Source organism: Brassica rapa, chromosome A09 (genome assembly GCF_000309985.2).
Source record: "Brassica rapa cultivar Chiifu-401-42 chromosome A09, CAAS_Brap_v3.01, whole genome shotgun sequence".
In the NCBI taxonomy this organism is placed as follows: Eukaryota; Viridiplantae; Streptophyta; class Magnoliopsida; order Brassicales; family Brassicaceae; genus Brassica; species Brassica rapa.
In genome coordinates, this window is record NC_024803.2 from 15,496,944 (window position 1) to 15,513,490 (window position 16,547).

At 35.5% G+C, this 16,547-nt stretch overlaps 1 long non-coding RNA gene and 1 other non-coding gene across 6 annotated transcripts; one reads left to right on the forward strand and one right to left on the reverse strand.

The window, feature by feature from the left end:
* The first annotated feature begins 5,813 nt into the window (after positions 1–5,813).
* LOC117128652 lies at positions 5,814–5,920 on the forward strand. Its single transcript, XR_004452047.1, has one exon. It is a non-coding gene; the product is annotated as a small nucleolar RNA R71 (small nucleolar RNA).
* Positions 5,921–10,044: 4,124 nt separating this feature from the next.
* LOC103839461 lies at positions 10,045–13,677 on the reverse strand. Of its 5 annotated transcripts, none has more exons than XR_627359.3 (12): positions 13,517–13,677; positions 13,331–13,411; positions 13,166–13,259; positions 13,045–13,092; positions 12,628–12,798; positions 12,505–12,543; positions 12,340–12,414; positions 12,149–12,258; positions 11,952–12,023; positions 11,791–11,818; positions 11,676–11,708; positions 10,045–11,595 (listed from the first exon to the last, which is right to left on the reverse strand). It is a non-coding gene; the product is annotated as an uncharacterized LOC103839461 (long non-coding RNA). The 5 variants fall into 5 exon arrangements; XR_627357.3 differs by adding an exon at positions 12,891–12,980 and having other exon boundaries at positions 13,331–13,664; XR_627360.3 differs by having other exon boundaries at positions 12,149–12,245; positions 13,331–13,665.
* Between the last annotated feature and the right edge of the window lie 2,870 nt (positions 13,678–16,547).

A 16,547-nucleotide genomic window follows, 5' to 3' on the forward strand; every position in this document is an offset into this window, starting at 1 on the left:
TTGACAAAACTAAAAGATATTTATTTTTTGTAAATTATAATATTTTGGGTCAAAATTTGTGAACTATAATTATATTCTGTTTGAGTTAGATGAGTCATTACAAACGTTTTCCTAAAATCTAAAAAAAATCAAAATATCTAATTAAAAATAAAAATACTATCTTATAATACTAAAAAATTTTGAACTAGAGTTTGAGGATGTTTATATCACCAAAAAAAATTCTCAACCAATAAAAATGACATGTCACTATCTTATCTATTAAAAGAGAAGTATCATTTTTATCTAATATTTAGAAGTCTACTAAGACCATTTCATTAATCACATAATATGACATAATAATTAATAGGAATATTAATAATAAATTAATTTTAACTATAGATTTGAATTTTATTTTCAGTTATAAAAAAATCTGTTGAGAAAAAATCAAACAAAATCCTACTAAATTTTTAAATAATTTTTATTAAACATTGCATTAATTAATTTTGTAATTAAGTAATATAATGCTTTCATTTAAATAAATTATCATCTACCACTAAAATGGATTCAAATTTGTTAATCATGTCATATTTTTTTATACAAATGAAGTTATTAACATATGTTAAAAATTTATTTCTACAGCTATATATTTTCAAAAATCATATGTTGAAGAATATTTTTTATTTGATTATTTCAAATTATGAAAATTCGAAAACGTAATAAAAAAGGTAAAATGTATAAAAGAAACCCCTATATTAATAAAGTAATAATAAACCTAAAAAATAAAATTAAAGAGTTATAAAATACATAACACTAAGATATAAATTGTATATTTAAATTTATATAGTAATATCAAAATTAAATATTTATAAAATGAAAATATACCCGCACGATGTGCGGATTAAAATCTAGTTATTACTATATAACCGTAGCTTTCAAAAATGATCTAACCGGTTTCTTCTTATTTTTTGACAATTTGTTTTACAAGCCCATATCATAGTTCAAATGATCTGCTAGACTTATTACATCAATTCAATAAAGTTATCATCGTCTTCGTTATGTTTTTTTTTTAACTTTATCTGTTTCTCAGCTGCAACGTCAGGTTCCCACCACCATATGTCATAAAATTTATTATTTACTACAACAATCAAGAATCATGGAACAGTTTCGATACTGATATTACGTGTATACGCACACCAAATAACCTAATGTGCACACTACCACAATCGAATGGTATGTCGATGTAGCACTTTAGGATCGAATCCACAGAGACCAAATCTTACACTTTATCTTTATGGGATCAGAATCAAGCTAAAACAATATGGGGGTTTTAAAGTTTGTGGTAACGTAAAAAGCAAGTAACAGATTGGTTTTAAGTTTCAGATTAATGAGAAACTAACCTAGGGTTTAACGGGCGCTTACAATCATGAGCCAAACAATTATTCAAGTTTGATTAATGGACTAGTCTAGAACTAGGAACACAATACTAGATCAACCCACTGTCGTGGTATTTCACCTTTCAACGATCAGCCTCAATACCTAAGCTCTCGCTTGGATCAAGGCGTGATGATGAACATTAAGATCAAGTCCAATCGGTTCACAAAACACCCTAATATCTACTTTCGCTGATTAGGGATGCTATGCTCATTCATAACAGATCTAGCAACCTATTACACGGTTAATGAATAGGTTAAACCTAGGATCTAACAATAACTGGCCAGTTTAATGCAAGCAATAAGAGCAGTTATGAATGAAGACAATCAATGGATACTTATCTATGTTTAGCTCACGATCTAACACCCTAACACCCTAGGCTAGCTAGATCGACTACTCAGACATGGACAAAGAAATCACAGAGATCAATTCTGAATAAAACTTCATGTAAATAAAAGAGATAGAAAGAGGGTTCAGGATAATCTTCTCTATGGTGAGAGAGATGGAGCCTTCTCCCTTTACAATCCAAAAGCACAAAAGTCTCCAATGGTTTTCTTCTGTCTAGAATAGCGTAGTATGATAAAGAGAAACAGAAAATATGATATATCAAAGCCACAGGCGGCTGGGAGAGAAAATAGGGATAATTAGGGCAAATCCGGTAATGATTGTAGTTTCCTAAAAAATCTCTGCCGCTGGAACACTCACTCGGAACAGTCACTCGGGTTGCTCCGCTATCCAGAACAGTCATCAAGACTGTTCTGCGTGAAAACCACCAAATTGCATTATTTTCTGCCTCTTTTGTTCCAGCTGATCCATCTCCCATCCAATGCAACTCCAGACCTGTAATGACTCCAAAAAGACTAGGAAGACTCGATAAAGACTTGAAAACCAATTTAAAAGCATATATACAAGATGTATAAAACACCATATATCAATTCCCCCAGACTTAGATCCTTGTTTGTCCTCAAACAATGTCAAGTATCAAGAACAGGGAGAAAGGTTTGAAAGTGTGGGAACTCTCCTATTCTCAGCAACCATACTTTAACCACGAATCTCTGAACCATACAAGCAGTAAAACTAGGACAACACACCCTTACCGGAACCCCACTGACTGCTGTTTAAAAATCGGCTCCATACTCTTCATCTCAAACCTGAAAAAGCAACACTATCGAGACAGAACTCCCTACATTCATTTAAGAGTAGCGTGAGCTTCTCATCACAGGCATCATTCAGGGTAGACGGTCTAGGTGTGGAACATGCTATTTAATGGTGGAGTTAAGAGTGTTTAGGGGCTACCATTTCATTGAAGAGAATGCAGGATATCACACAAAATGGCAAGAGAGGATAGATCCATTGATGTCCACAGCCTCTACTCGTTTTTGCTCTATCTGGTGCGACTGTTCTCATGACGGAACAGGCAACTGATTGTTCTGCTTTCCACTCTCTTCTACACACTCTTCAATACTTGGTACCAACTTCTTGCTCGACCTTTCCAGTGGCTCCATGTTTCTTTTCTTTCTTTCCCTTCTCCATCACATTAATCTCGTTTTTTTTTTTTCGAAGACTGATATTATGATGTGACGAAGAAGGAGGTAATACATGATCGTTCTGAGTGCCACTGGTGGTTCTGATTTCGCGACCATTCTGGTTCTCCACCCCTGCTCTTGCGCAGTTCATTGGTTATGGAGCGGTTGCTTCCTTAATCTGCTTGTTCTCCTTTCTGACATTATTTCTGCAGCAATAACGAGTAGGAGGCTGCGTTGATCCTTTCCTCTCCGACCTTTTTGCACATATATGCACATATGACACTGAAAAACAAATGCATGAAGGTGGAATAAAGGCTAAGGTGCAGGGTGGGAACTAGCTAAAGATGAGCTAGCCACTCAGGATCAGCAAGATGAATAAAAAGGATAAGAAGTCCTGAGTGTGTTCTCGTTTCCCTGATCTAATGCCCATAACAAGAAGAATTTCAGTTAAGATTAGGTTCAAGTAAGGTGGAGTTAAGTCTACCCAGTGTAACCTGATCGGCTGAGAACTTCTGGAGAATCAAGTGAGATATGTCAGGGTGTTCAAGGTCCACATGTGTGTCTTTCGCCACTGCTAAGGTCACTGAATAAGATAACTAAAGCACGAGGTGGTTAGTGATCAACACGGAATAAGGTCCTAATTACCACAAATTTTTGACTGACTCAATAAAAGCTGACTCAAATTGACCCAAAAGAAAAACAAAAGAAAGAAACGAGTTAGTAAACGACGAAAACCCTCTTCCAGACTTACTTCACAACGTCCCTGGTGTGAAAATAAATCAGAGAGAAGGTGAAATCAAGAATAAACATTTTTTTGTTCGAGATACTTACCTGGCGCGGAGCAGCCTGACAGAGCAAGACGCGGTTGCTCCGGTAAAGGATGCTCTGGAATGAGAGCAGCCAGCTGCTTGCTCCAGTCAAGGATCTCGGATTTTCTGATTTATGACCTCAGACTCAACAAACTAAAAACAAAAATAAGTAAAATGAAAATCCTAATGTTAATGACACTCACCAGTGGGTTGCCTCCCACCAAGCGCTTGGTTTAAGTCTCTAGCTTGACTTGGTGACTGGGATCAGTCGGGTTGAGCAGGAGGGCTTGTTCCAAAACAAGCTCCACAATCAGACATGTTTAGCTCCAGAACTCTGCTCAACAACCCTTTCACAGCAGCTTTCCCTTTCTCCTTCAGCTCATGTGTGAGAATAGCTCTGATTTTAGAGAAAGGTTTAGAGGTACCCTTGCACTTTACCTCATACTCAATGGAGTTCTCATCACACTTGAGAGGTATCAAAGTCATTGTAAGATCTCCCTTGATCCTTTTCTTCTGGACTTTCTGTTTCACCCTTGAATTCCCTCTGAATTTAGTAGGATCAGTGCTAGGATCTTCATCAGAGAACAGCCTGCTCTCACCCTTATCACCATGCTCCTTCTGTGGAACAACCTTCAGCTTTTCTACATCAAACACTGAGATGCGAGAGGCGTGTGATGAGGAAGATCTGGTGGGTACAGCCTTGTAGAAAACTTTCTTGTTGATGTTGGAGAAGCAGACTCTCTTGTTGGACATATCGATGGTTGCTCCAACAGTAGCCATGAATGTCCTTCCAAATATCAAAGGCATCTCATGATCCTTGTTCATCTCAACAACTTGAAACTCAGCAGGAACAATGCATTCCCCTACTTGAACATGAAGGCTGCGGATGGTTCCATATGGGACTGCTCTGGAAGAGTTTGCAAAGGTCAGGGTCAGCTGAGAACGTTCAACATCAGCAATACCCAAATCGTCTACAATAGCCTTTGAGATGAGATTCACACAAGAACCAGAGTCACACAGAGCATCCTTGAAGGTTGTTCCTGCGATGGAGCATGGGAAAACAAACTTTCCAGGATCATCAACCTTAGGCAATACCATCAGTGCTGGTGTAGACAGTGCTCTGGTATAGAGAACCTTGATCTCTTCTTGAGTCTCTCTACAGTGTTTAAAGAACTGGAGCAATGGACGAATCTGCAGAGCATCTTCGAATGCAAGTTCTTTAGGAAGCCTTCTCACCATCTTGTTAAAACCTATCAGCTGCTCATCACTAGTGGGATCCATCAGATGTCTAGGTGGAATTGGATAAGGAATCTTAGGAACATAGATTCGTACTGGTGGAGTTTCAGCAGGTTCGCTAGGAGCAATCACTTCAGAGCTAGCACACTGCTCTGTGCTCTCTTCTGCGACTAGAACAGTCTCAGCGAACGGCTGCTCTATTGCATTACAGTGCTCAGTCCTAGGATTTTTATCAGTTCTTCCAGGAAGCGTCTCTGGTTGCCTCTTGACACTCTCAACTGTTTGAGCAAGCTGAACATCGATCTTTCTTATATGGATCGCAAGATTGTCATACTTGTTATTCAGCTCAGTGAACATGTTGCCCATCCTGGTGTCAATTTCTGTGGTTACCTGATTCAACACCTTGGCCTGAACCTGCTGACCCTGCAACAGTTGTTGCATCATCATACCCAGACCCTTCAGCTCATCTGGTTGACTGTTCCCGGTAGCTGGAACAGCATGCGGATTGCTCTGCGGTTGTCGCTGGTTCTGGTTCTGAATATGCCCGGCTGTAGGTTGCTCCATGCTGAAGACGTGCCCTTGGTTGTTTTTCAGTAGCTTATCAACCTTGGCAGTCAGCTCATCTATTTTCTGGGCGTCAGAACTGTTTCCTTTCATGGAGCAATCACTCTCCTCTTTCTTATTAGCTGAGCTAGCAGCCATGTTCTCAATCAGCTTAAACGCTCCATCAGTAGTTTGAGTCATGAAGTCTCCATTGCTCGCAGAGTTCAGAGCACCTTGGTATTTCGAGTCCACTCCATCATAGAAAATATCCAGGAGGTAATCATCATCAAATCCATGGTGAGGACATTCTCTGCGATAGTCATTGAAGCGCTCCCATGCGTCGCAGAAAAGCTCACCAGTGATCTGTCTGAAGGAGGTGATCTTGTTCCTCAATGCAGTTGTTCTCGCCTTAGAGTAGAAATGGCTGAGGAACGCTGATCGGACCTGTTCCCATGAAGTGAGAGAGCCGGTAGGGAGAGAGTTCAACCACCGTGCAGCTTTTCCATCAAGAGAGAATGGGAATAACATGCACGTGATGTAGTCTGGTGGAACACCATTCACGCGAGTGAAACTGCAGACTTTTTCGAAGCTCTCAATATGCTCTATTAGAATTTCTGTAGAGAGACCAGAGAACACCTTTCTCTGTACTAGACCGATCAAAGCAGGCTTGATCTCAAAGTCCTGCCTAGTACAGGGTGGAGGAACAATGGAAGAGCGCGTAGTAGGAATGTTACGCGGAAGGTTTCTCTGCCCGATTGGAACAGTTTGCGCCTGTTGTTCCTGCTGCGCGAGAGCAGCCTGTTCAGCAGCATCCTGCTGAGCTTGGATGGTCTGCTGCATTTGTTGCATCTGCTGCTGCATGAGTGCCATAGCCGCAGCGATATCATCCTGATTGGCGTGATCACCCATAGTGGTGTCGGTTTGCCTTGGCTGTTGACGATTTGTTCTTTCTAACCTTGCTAGCTCCTGGTTGGTAAATGTAACTAACTCTCCTTGTGCGTTTCTCTGAGTATGTCTACTGGTCATGCACCTGGAACATTAGCTGCAACAAAAAGGATAAGGCAAGTTAGAGGTTTAGACTAAATAAATAACCGAAAAATAAATGTAAAAAGATGGTCCCCGGCAACGGCGCCAATTTGATATTACGTGTATACGCACACCAAATAACCTAATGTGCACACTACCACAATCGAATGGTATGTCGATGTAGCACTTTAGGATCGAATCCACAGAGACCAAATCTTACACTTTATCTTTATGGGATCAGAATCAAGCTAAAACAATATGGGGGTTTTAAAGTTTGTGGTAACGTAAAAAGCAAGTAACAGATTGGTTTTAAGTTTCAGATTAATGAGAAACTAACCTAGGGTTTAACGGGCGCTTACAATCATGAGCCAAACAATTATTCAAGTTTGATTAATGGACTAGTCTAGAACTAGGAACACAATACTAGATCAACCCACTGTCGTGGTATTTCACCTTTCAACGATCAGCCTCAATACCTAAGCTCTCGCTTGGATCAAGGCGTGATGATGAACATTAAGATCAAGTCCAATCGGTTCACAAAACACCCTAATATCTACTTTTGCTGATTAGGGATGCTATGCTCATTCATAACAGATCTAGCAACCTATTACACGGTTAATGAATAGGTTAAACCTAGGATCTAACAATAACTGGCCAGTTTAATGCAAGCAATAAGAGCAGTTATGAATGAAGACAATCAATGGATACTTATCTTTGTTTAGCTCACGATCTAACACCCTAACACCCTAGGCTAGCTAGATCGACTACTCAGACATGGACAAAGAAATCACAGAGATCAATTCTGAATAAAACTTCATGTAAATAAAAGAGATAGAAAGAGGGTTCAGGATAATCTTCTCTATGGTGAGAGAGATGGAGCATTCTCCCTTTACAATCCAAAAGCACAAAAGTCTCCAATGGTTTTCTTCTGTCTAGAATAGCGTAGTATGATAAAGAGAAACAGAAAATATGATATATCAAAGCCACAGGCGGCTGGGAGAGAAAATAGGGATAATTAGGGCAAATCCCGTAATGATTGTAGTTTCCTAAAAAATCTCTGCCGCTGGAACACTCACTCGGAACAGTCACTCGGGTTGCTCCGCTATCCGGAACAGTCATCAAGACTGTTCTGCGTGAAAACCACCAAATTGCATTGTTTTCTGCCTCTTTTGTTCCAGCTGATCCATCTCCCATCCAATGCAACTCCAGACCTGTAATGACTCCAAAAGGACTAGGAAGACTCGATAAAGACTTGAAAACCAATTTAAAAGCATATATACAAGATGTATAAAACACCATATATCAGATACCCTCTGTTTTCACTTTAAAAATACCGATAATCAGTTTTCCATTACTTCCGCATAATTCACCAAAACAATATAAAAAGTGGAGAAAAAATAATAAAATACATCGGCAGTGAGTGAGCGATCCACCAGTTACGCGGCCTCAACCTACTCCTGAAACAACGAAGCCCGGATCAAATTTGGAATGGGTGATGGTGATAACGGTAGTACCATGTCTCCTTTGACGATTAGGTATCTTCCTCCTCTACAAAATTACTATTTCATGACATGGTTTCTATTCTCTCTTGATTACCTGTTGGTAGAAAGCAGAAAAGCCTTAAAGTTATACATGCTCTCCTTCAAACATTGTATCCTCTCGGTATCTTCCCTCTTCTCTGTCTCCCATACTTTCTCATTCCGTATGTGCGTCCATCCTTCTCTTCTTTAATTGGTTCGACTGCATAGGGTTTGGAAACATAATGCAATTTTTGAATTTGGAGTTTAAGGTTGAGCTTGATGATAGAACTGTTCAATGTAACACCCACAAACCCAAGTACGAGGTTGTCCTTTGAATCGCAAGTTTGTACATTCCAAATTGATTTATTCAGACAATTGTGTAAAAATCAATTCAACAATACACAATAGTATATGCTATTACTGACACACGATGAATAGAAGGCTAAAAACACAGAGAGGTTACAGTTTCTCTATGACAATCAACATATATTGTGCATCAGTATCGTTGGTAGTGATCGTAGCCGAGAGGTATAACTTTATTTGGATTCCCTTAATGTGCTTGCCTTTGAGAGAATATGGTTTTCTATCATCATAACCTCAATCTTATTGTATTTGTTCAAAACCAGAACTATTCATTAATCATTTTGTATTGGTTTTTGATCACCAGGAACATCAAGTGCTTCTGTAAGATGAAATCTAAGTGATTTTACCATTGGAATCTCTTCTTGGACGAAGAAAATTTGGTCACGTCTGTCTTGCTAGGGAAAGGCAGATCAGTATAACTTTCATTCATTCCTCTATTTTTGTTGTTATGTTTATCTTCATTGGAGTTTGTTGTTCATGTTATACAAACAAAATTTAACCTTTGTTCAAATATTTTTTTATTGTTTTTCTCATCAAGTTCTCACACATATATACAAATTTGAAACATCGTTCTTTCCAAGACCCTACTTCGCCAATTTCAAGTTGAACATCATCTCAGGAGAGAAGTAGAAATTCAGTCTCATCTCCATATAACCCCAATATACATCGGTTTCACAGTTAAGTTTTATTATATTTGTTAAGATTCAAGAAAACATCTTTGGGAAGAAAAAACATTTGCTATTATGCTAATAGACATAGCCAGAATAGAATGACATTAGAATATCAAAGAGTATTCGATGCCAGCTAAACTTTTTTGTCATTAATTTACAGTTTTGTTTGGTTAGCTAAACAATTTTGCATTAGTTTTTTGAAAAAGATCTGTGCTGAAAATCCAACCTTCGGTTATGTTCTAAGTTTCTCAGAACTTTCCTCGTGATGTTTAAGTGGAGGAGGCTTGAGGAAGAAGATGAGAAGGTTTTTAAAGATTACTGCACTCTCAGAACAGTGACGAAATAAAATAATCAAAGTGACATGTAGAAAAATTAGTGCAACTTACCAGAGAAGCCAACCAGAGACTACTTCCTCCTGAAGCAACCCAATCATCAGAACTTGCAAAGTGTTTGTTACACATATAGCCATGGAAACCAAAGGGAGTAAAGTGCCATTCATCTCCTAATTGCTTCAGTAGTCTGTGTTCACATTCACTTATCCTTCTCATTTTAGGAATGTTAATATTTATTCCAGATTTATAAAAGAAAAATCAAACCACCATTTGTAGTAAAAATCTAAGGTTTTCTCAACATGTTCATATATTACTAATTTCTTTCAATATAAAAAGCTGTTTAGTACTATAAAGAATTATAAAATATTATATTTTCTTAAAAGAATATCGATGTTCTTATATATCAAAACTAGGGCGAGCCCGCGCTTCGCGCGGAATTTTGACGTAGTTAAGTGTTCAAATCATACATTTGTTTTAAATTTTGAAAGATTGGTTATATATTTTTATGAAACAATATTGGGAGTTGAAGTAGGTATGGATGACTAAATTACATAGATGTAATTCTTTGAGTAAAATAATAATTATTTTTATTTAGATGATGCATTTTATTTGTTTTATTGATTTATTTGAGATCATCCACTATCGTATGTTTTTTTTTGTAGACTTTTGTGTATCGCGGTTAGTCAGAACTTTGTAGTTATTTGTTTAAATATAAAAGTTCAAGAAATGATGTTATGATGTCATTTTGATTCTTTAAAAGTGTGTCGATAGTTGGTGATAGTCCTATGGATATTTTTATTATTATTTCTTAGATAATTTTACTTTAAAAAATAAAATGTTTTGAGTATGTATATTCACTGCTTGTGCTTTTCCATCAATTTCATATCAATTTGTAAAGTTTGAAATATTTGCGTGAATAGATTTTTTTTCCCTTGGTTTGAGTTTGATGAAATGTGAAAAATTATATCGCAAATGTATCTCTTTTTTTTTGTTATGAGTTTTAGATATTTTGGAAGTTTAAATATATTTTAGATTAGATATGCATTTCACTAAATTATTGTTTGTTGACTTATTTTCGCAATTATATTATGTATTTTTAATAATTTTTCATTTTTATTTGTTATATCTTCTAAACTTTAATTTTAATATAATTTTTATAAAAATATTTGTTTTGATGGTTTATTAATCATTCGTTATGGTTTCCATCTTTCTTTTTGCTAATTTCTTTAACTTGAGCTCAGTGTAAAAAACGCAAAGTTCATGATAACACTTCAAAAACAATACTATAATTAGATTTTTCTCTTTCGTTCTAATTTTTTTCTATTTATCCTACAAAATTTGTATTTAAGTATGATAACTTGAATATGCAGACATTAGCCATATACTTGTGTCTTTCATGTTTTTTTCTCTTCCAAACCTTTTTTTTAATCTTTTGGCTCATCTTTTTATTTCTTAGTTTTTATATAAGTATTTTAAACTTTAGATTTGTTTTTTTTAAAAAAAATATTTTCAACTTTTATATTTTTTAAAGAACTGTCAATTTTTATATTCTGAAAATTTCACACAAAATTAAGCTATGCTACGTCAATTTTGTATTTAGAACTCTGTTTTATTTAAATATTTATTTATAAATAATTAAACCGAAGATGAGGATAACTGACATATCAATCGAAGGTGAGAGGGACAAATGTGAAACTTGGTCGTCTAAGTTTATAGTTGATGATCCTTTTCATAAGGCTTTCTTCTTTTTCTATTTTATTTACAGTATAAAAATATATAGCTGGAGATACTGTGGGGGTTCTTCGTCAACATGCAAGAGTGAACAGATACGGTGTTGGTTTTGAGCATGTATTAGGTAAATGAATGGCCAGGTTGTCCAGTGATAGTATGATCGACATGAGCACCCGTTGAAGTAAAAGCAATCATTCCATTCGCAACACTTATTAAAACTCGGAACCCTGGTGTGCCAAGGAGCTCTTTCAAAGGTGAAGGAAGTTCGCGGAGTGGTAGGCGCTCAACTTCCTTGTTACAACATATGTAGAACGTCCTATTGGCATGGTGGTTGACTATCCTTACTGGTTCACTGGTCCACACTAAGGTATTACATATAGGACATGTTACCAAATCTCAATTGCTGAAGCTGTTGCTTTTCCTGGTTCCTGTACACATTTAGAAAGGTGGTTTAGCTGTTAGTTAAATGCGGCGGTCCGAGCAGGCACAAATAAGGTAAATGTGTAACCTATGTTCTTTGGACGTGGTTGAAGTGGTGCTGCTGCAGGTAAGGAAGCCAGAGATTAGTTAGTGTTTTATGTTAGCTGAATAGAGGAGGACGTATTACGGTTGAATCTGCGAACCTGCTGTTCATGGACGATGTGTTTGGCTCTGTTAGAAATAATAGCATTATTTATTAGCCACACAAAAAACACACTGTGATTTGCTCCGTACATATGCAGGAAAAAGAGTATAATTTATGCATATTATAATGAGTATCTGGTTGGAGAGGATAATATATTACTTGTTGCCATACTTTGTTGACGTTTAAAGTTTATAAGCTGAATCCTGAAAGCTCTGTTTTGTTTAGCTTTAGCTGTGAATAATAAGAGGATGTGGAAGAGAAAGTTGGGTTAAATGACGTAAATGGTAATAATTGTTTGAGAGGTAGCACCTTGATTTGCAAGAAAATTATTTGCATTTAACAGTTTTATAGTCTACCTGGTTCAGAGAAGTTTGAACATTACAATCTTGGAGACTTCTAGATTCCCCACTTCTCTGCGGAGCTACGTATGCAGGTGGATATGGCGATTGTGACCTGCAGTTAGAAACTATGGAACCACATGTTAGTGTACGCGGGCAATTTTCCTGAGATACGAAGAATTGATTCCAGGAGGTTGTTGACTACTTACCGAGGTTAGGAGGTGAGAACTTTATTGTCCCTCAATATTTTTTCCTAGCTAGTCTTGCAGCTTTTTCGAGATGAGCTGTGTCCAAAAACGTGGTGCAAACATTCTTTTATCATGGAACCTTATCATCTTAACTAAATTATAGAGATTGGGAACATGATTCATAACCTGCAACTTGTCCACTTCTTTTGAATGTTGTAATAGATCCTGCAACATTAAAAAATGGAGAAGACGTATAGAATATCAGGGAAACTGATCGGCTAGGTGTTTATTAAATATGTCTTTCAATACCTTTCCTTGTCTTGGATAACCGTGAAAGCCCCGTTGAGACTTTCATTCTTTGCCAAAGTAATGGTCTGCGAATTCTCCCAGACCTGGAATCACACGGGAGTCATCGATTTCTGAAGTCACAATCTTTACCATTGGATGTTTCTTGCAGAGCCGGTGAATCCCTTGAGGTGCCTGCAGTTTTATTCTTGTGTTAGTACAAAACATTGGTGATCACTCGAGTGAGGAAAAGTAGACAAAGGTTTTGTTTGGATGGTGTTTATAACTGCTATGGCGTTAAGAAAGATAATATGCGATTCTGGAACTCCCTTGCTAATAAGCAAAGATATTAGATATAACATTCACTGCAGAATTTCCTGTTAACATTCTTAAATGTTAGTCATTGCTGTTAACCTTTGTTTATAGCTTTTGTGTACAGACCTGAGATGTCAGGCTTGCGATATCTTTTGGTAACTTCTCATATATCAACTGCATGGAAATATAATTCAATCATTGAGCTGAGATGTGTGAGAAAACGTATTCTCAGAGAAGAGAAACAGACCTGACACCATCCACTATTCTCTATGTGTATTAAGAATCTTAATACCGTACAGCAAGCTCTTAGTGTGTTCTACCTGCTTTCTCCACTGTAAATACTAAAAACATAGAGCTAATCAGAGACACAGCCTCGAAAAGCAATGAGAAAGTATAGTGATGTGATAGATACCTTCTGATCACTCAGACGCCACACAATCTCTTGCAGAACTCCACTCTAGTGTACATTGATCGTGTTAAATATCAAGCTGGTCTGCAAATCTCTGAAGAATTCATAAATCTTGTTCTTTTGCATGACTGCGATGTTAAGATTTATGAATTTGATCCAGTAACTCAATGACATATATATATATATTACAGTTGTTTGATAGGAGGTGAAAATTCTGCATTGAAGAACAAATTGATTGCCTCCCATTTTCATAGTGGGTTACTCCGTCGAGTAATTGCGGGAACGGATCCGTCGAGGTTATGATTGGTTCCCCCAAGAGAAAGAGGACGGAACTCAGATCGTCAAAAACACATTATTTGTGGGCCTGAAGTATTAGGTTTTATTGGATCATGTTAATTATTATTTGGGAATATGAAAACGCTTTTAATTGCGAAGCCCATGACAAACGTTTAATGAACCGATGCGTTTTTGTTAAAGCAGCCACGTGTTGGCTCGACAGCATCTGAATTAGTGAAATGCAAGCATACGTAGATCCTCTGGGAGGGATTCAAACCTTTTTTTATATATAAAGATTTTGATAGTTTCTCTATTAGTCATTTATTTATGTCAATAAAAAACCATAATAAATGCTATTTTCAGAAAACATAATAATGTAAAAAACATGATAAACAAAAGTTCTCCTACAAGAGCTTTTTTTTTAAATTATTTCCAGTTTTGTTTTTTTTTGTTAACAGATTATGGTATAGAAGATAAAGCTAGCATCAAAATAATAGCTGAAATTGATACTAAATTTCATTTATATAACAAATTTTCAGACGAAAATAAAATCACTTTTAATGCAAGATGGAAGAATAAACTATGAAGAGTTCTGTGTGATGGACTGATGATGAGAAGTGGTACTATGAAGTGACAAGGGAAACTTCATTCCAGTCCAAGAAAGAACTAAACATTATTAGATGAATATTTGTTTGCTTGATATCAAATGCACCGGAGGAATCCATGACTTTTTTATGCACATAGATACATATATGCATGCATATGTTACCAGCATAATCATTGTGAACTCAACCGTTAATTCAATTAGACATAAATTCAACATCACACATTGACAATCTTCTGAACGCAAACTATATGTTCTGGTCCATACTTTCAGCCACTGTACCCATAGCTTTTGTTAGGTCTGGGCGTTCGGGTACCCGTTCGGGTTCGGATTGAGTTTTTTGGATTTCGGTTTCATTTTGTAACACCTCTTAGGTCCCATTCTAGTAAATTCTTTTGTGATGATTATTCTACTTCTATGATTTAAGAAGGTGTTAGAAAGTGGTAAAGACGGTCAATATATAAAGTGTTATCATTAAACTATCTATTAAGTCTTTTATAATTTTGTGTAAACATTATAGAAAAATTGCTAATTATCTTTAAAATAACTTTATTGGTTTCACATATAGAAATTACTGAATTAAATAAACACCATAAAAATACAAAAAATCACAAAACTTATAATGCAATAACCTATTTAAAATTTAAATTTAGTGTAATGCGTAAAGTTATTTTTGGAAAATATGTTCCCAAAAATAAATACTATATTTATAACTATAGAAAATAACAAAAAAATATTGTAATATCATTTCTAAATTAGATAGCAAATGATTTATAAATAATTAATCCGGACGTAACCCGGGAATGCATCTAGTATTATTAATATGTGAAAAACATAAATTATACATTTCCCCGTAATTACTTGCAGCAGGACACGTATGTTACACCCAAAAAAAATATACGTATGATTTGATATGTATCAGTGTAGTTTTAAAAATAATTGTATAAAAGTTATATGAAATTGAGTATTGTTTTTATTGGGGTTCAAATAGGTCCAAACGAGCTTGGATCCTAACCTCATACATCACTACTGGCATGCCACAAAATCCAAACCCAAAACTCCAATTCACAGCAATTTTAATTTTAGAACGTTTTTGGTGGCACTGGCGTTTGTGGCGAATCCTTAGGTCGTGCTTCATATAGCTCAGTCGCAAATAATTTTAGCCAATCTTAGTTAAGTAACACATTTTAGAAAATATATTTAGTCACTTTGGTAGCCCGGAATATAATTTTCCCTATATATTATGCCCATGAATGGAGCTAAGCATGGGTAAAAATACCAGAACCATTACACCAAAACAAAAACCATGACCAAAAAGTCAAAACCCCTAAAACTTTCAAATATCAGTATGATTCCTATATTTCTATATTTAAAAATAACCAAACTGAACTGAAATCGAATCGAAAACCGAATGAGTACTTGGATATATATAATAATTATATATATATATATATATTTAGTTACACTATATATATAATTATTATATATATATATTTAGTTACACTATATATATAATTATTATATATATATATATAGTGTAACTAAATTTATATATTTATAATCTAAAAATATATTAAAAGTATCCGAAAGTATTTGAAAAATCTAAATTATTATAAAGTATCTGAACTATAAAAAAACTACCAGGATATTTTTATCCAAAATATTCTAAATTTCTAAGTAATCCAAAATATCACATTTTTATCTGAATCATCCTTAGTTATTCAATATTTTATCCAAAAATACCTGAAGTTTGACCCAAATTATCCAAACTACCCAAAATAACTGAACCGAACCAAATGAAACCAAAATTTTCTAATTATTTTCCGGTTTCTAATTTTACTATCCGAATCCAAACCAAAAATATGTCAAGTAGTAAATAGATCCTCTAACCCCCTAACCAAACTACCCAATATCTAAAAGAGAAATTTCCTAAGATAGACATAAATTTTTTTTGTCACAAATATAAACCTTAAAAATAAAAATGACCAAGATAGACTTAGATGTTTTATCAAAAGAAGAAAATATACACTTATAACCCTAAGGTTAATTAATCTAGACATTATGGTTTAGAATTAAAGAGTAGGTTTTAGAGTTTAGGGTTTAGAGTTAAATAGTGGGATTTTGGGATAGGATTTCAAATTTTAAAAATTAAAATTTTTAAAACGAAAAATGCTATTTTGGTTATTTAGTTTTTTGGGTCTATTTTTATGATAAAAACTTAAAAGAATCTATTAGAAAAAATTGCCCTATCCAAAATGTGCATGTCTAAATGTAGCCTTTTAGAACGCTAGATGCTCATGTGCCTGAAGGATTTGAGTCATCATGGACCAAATGGTACAA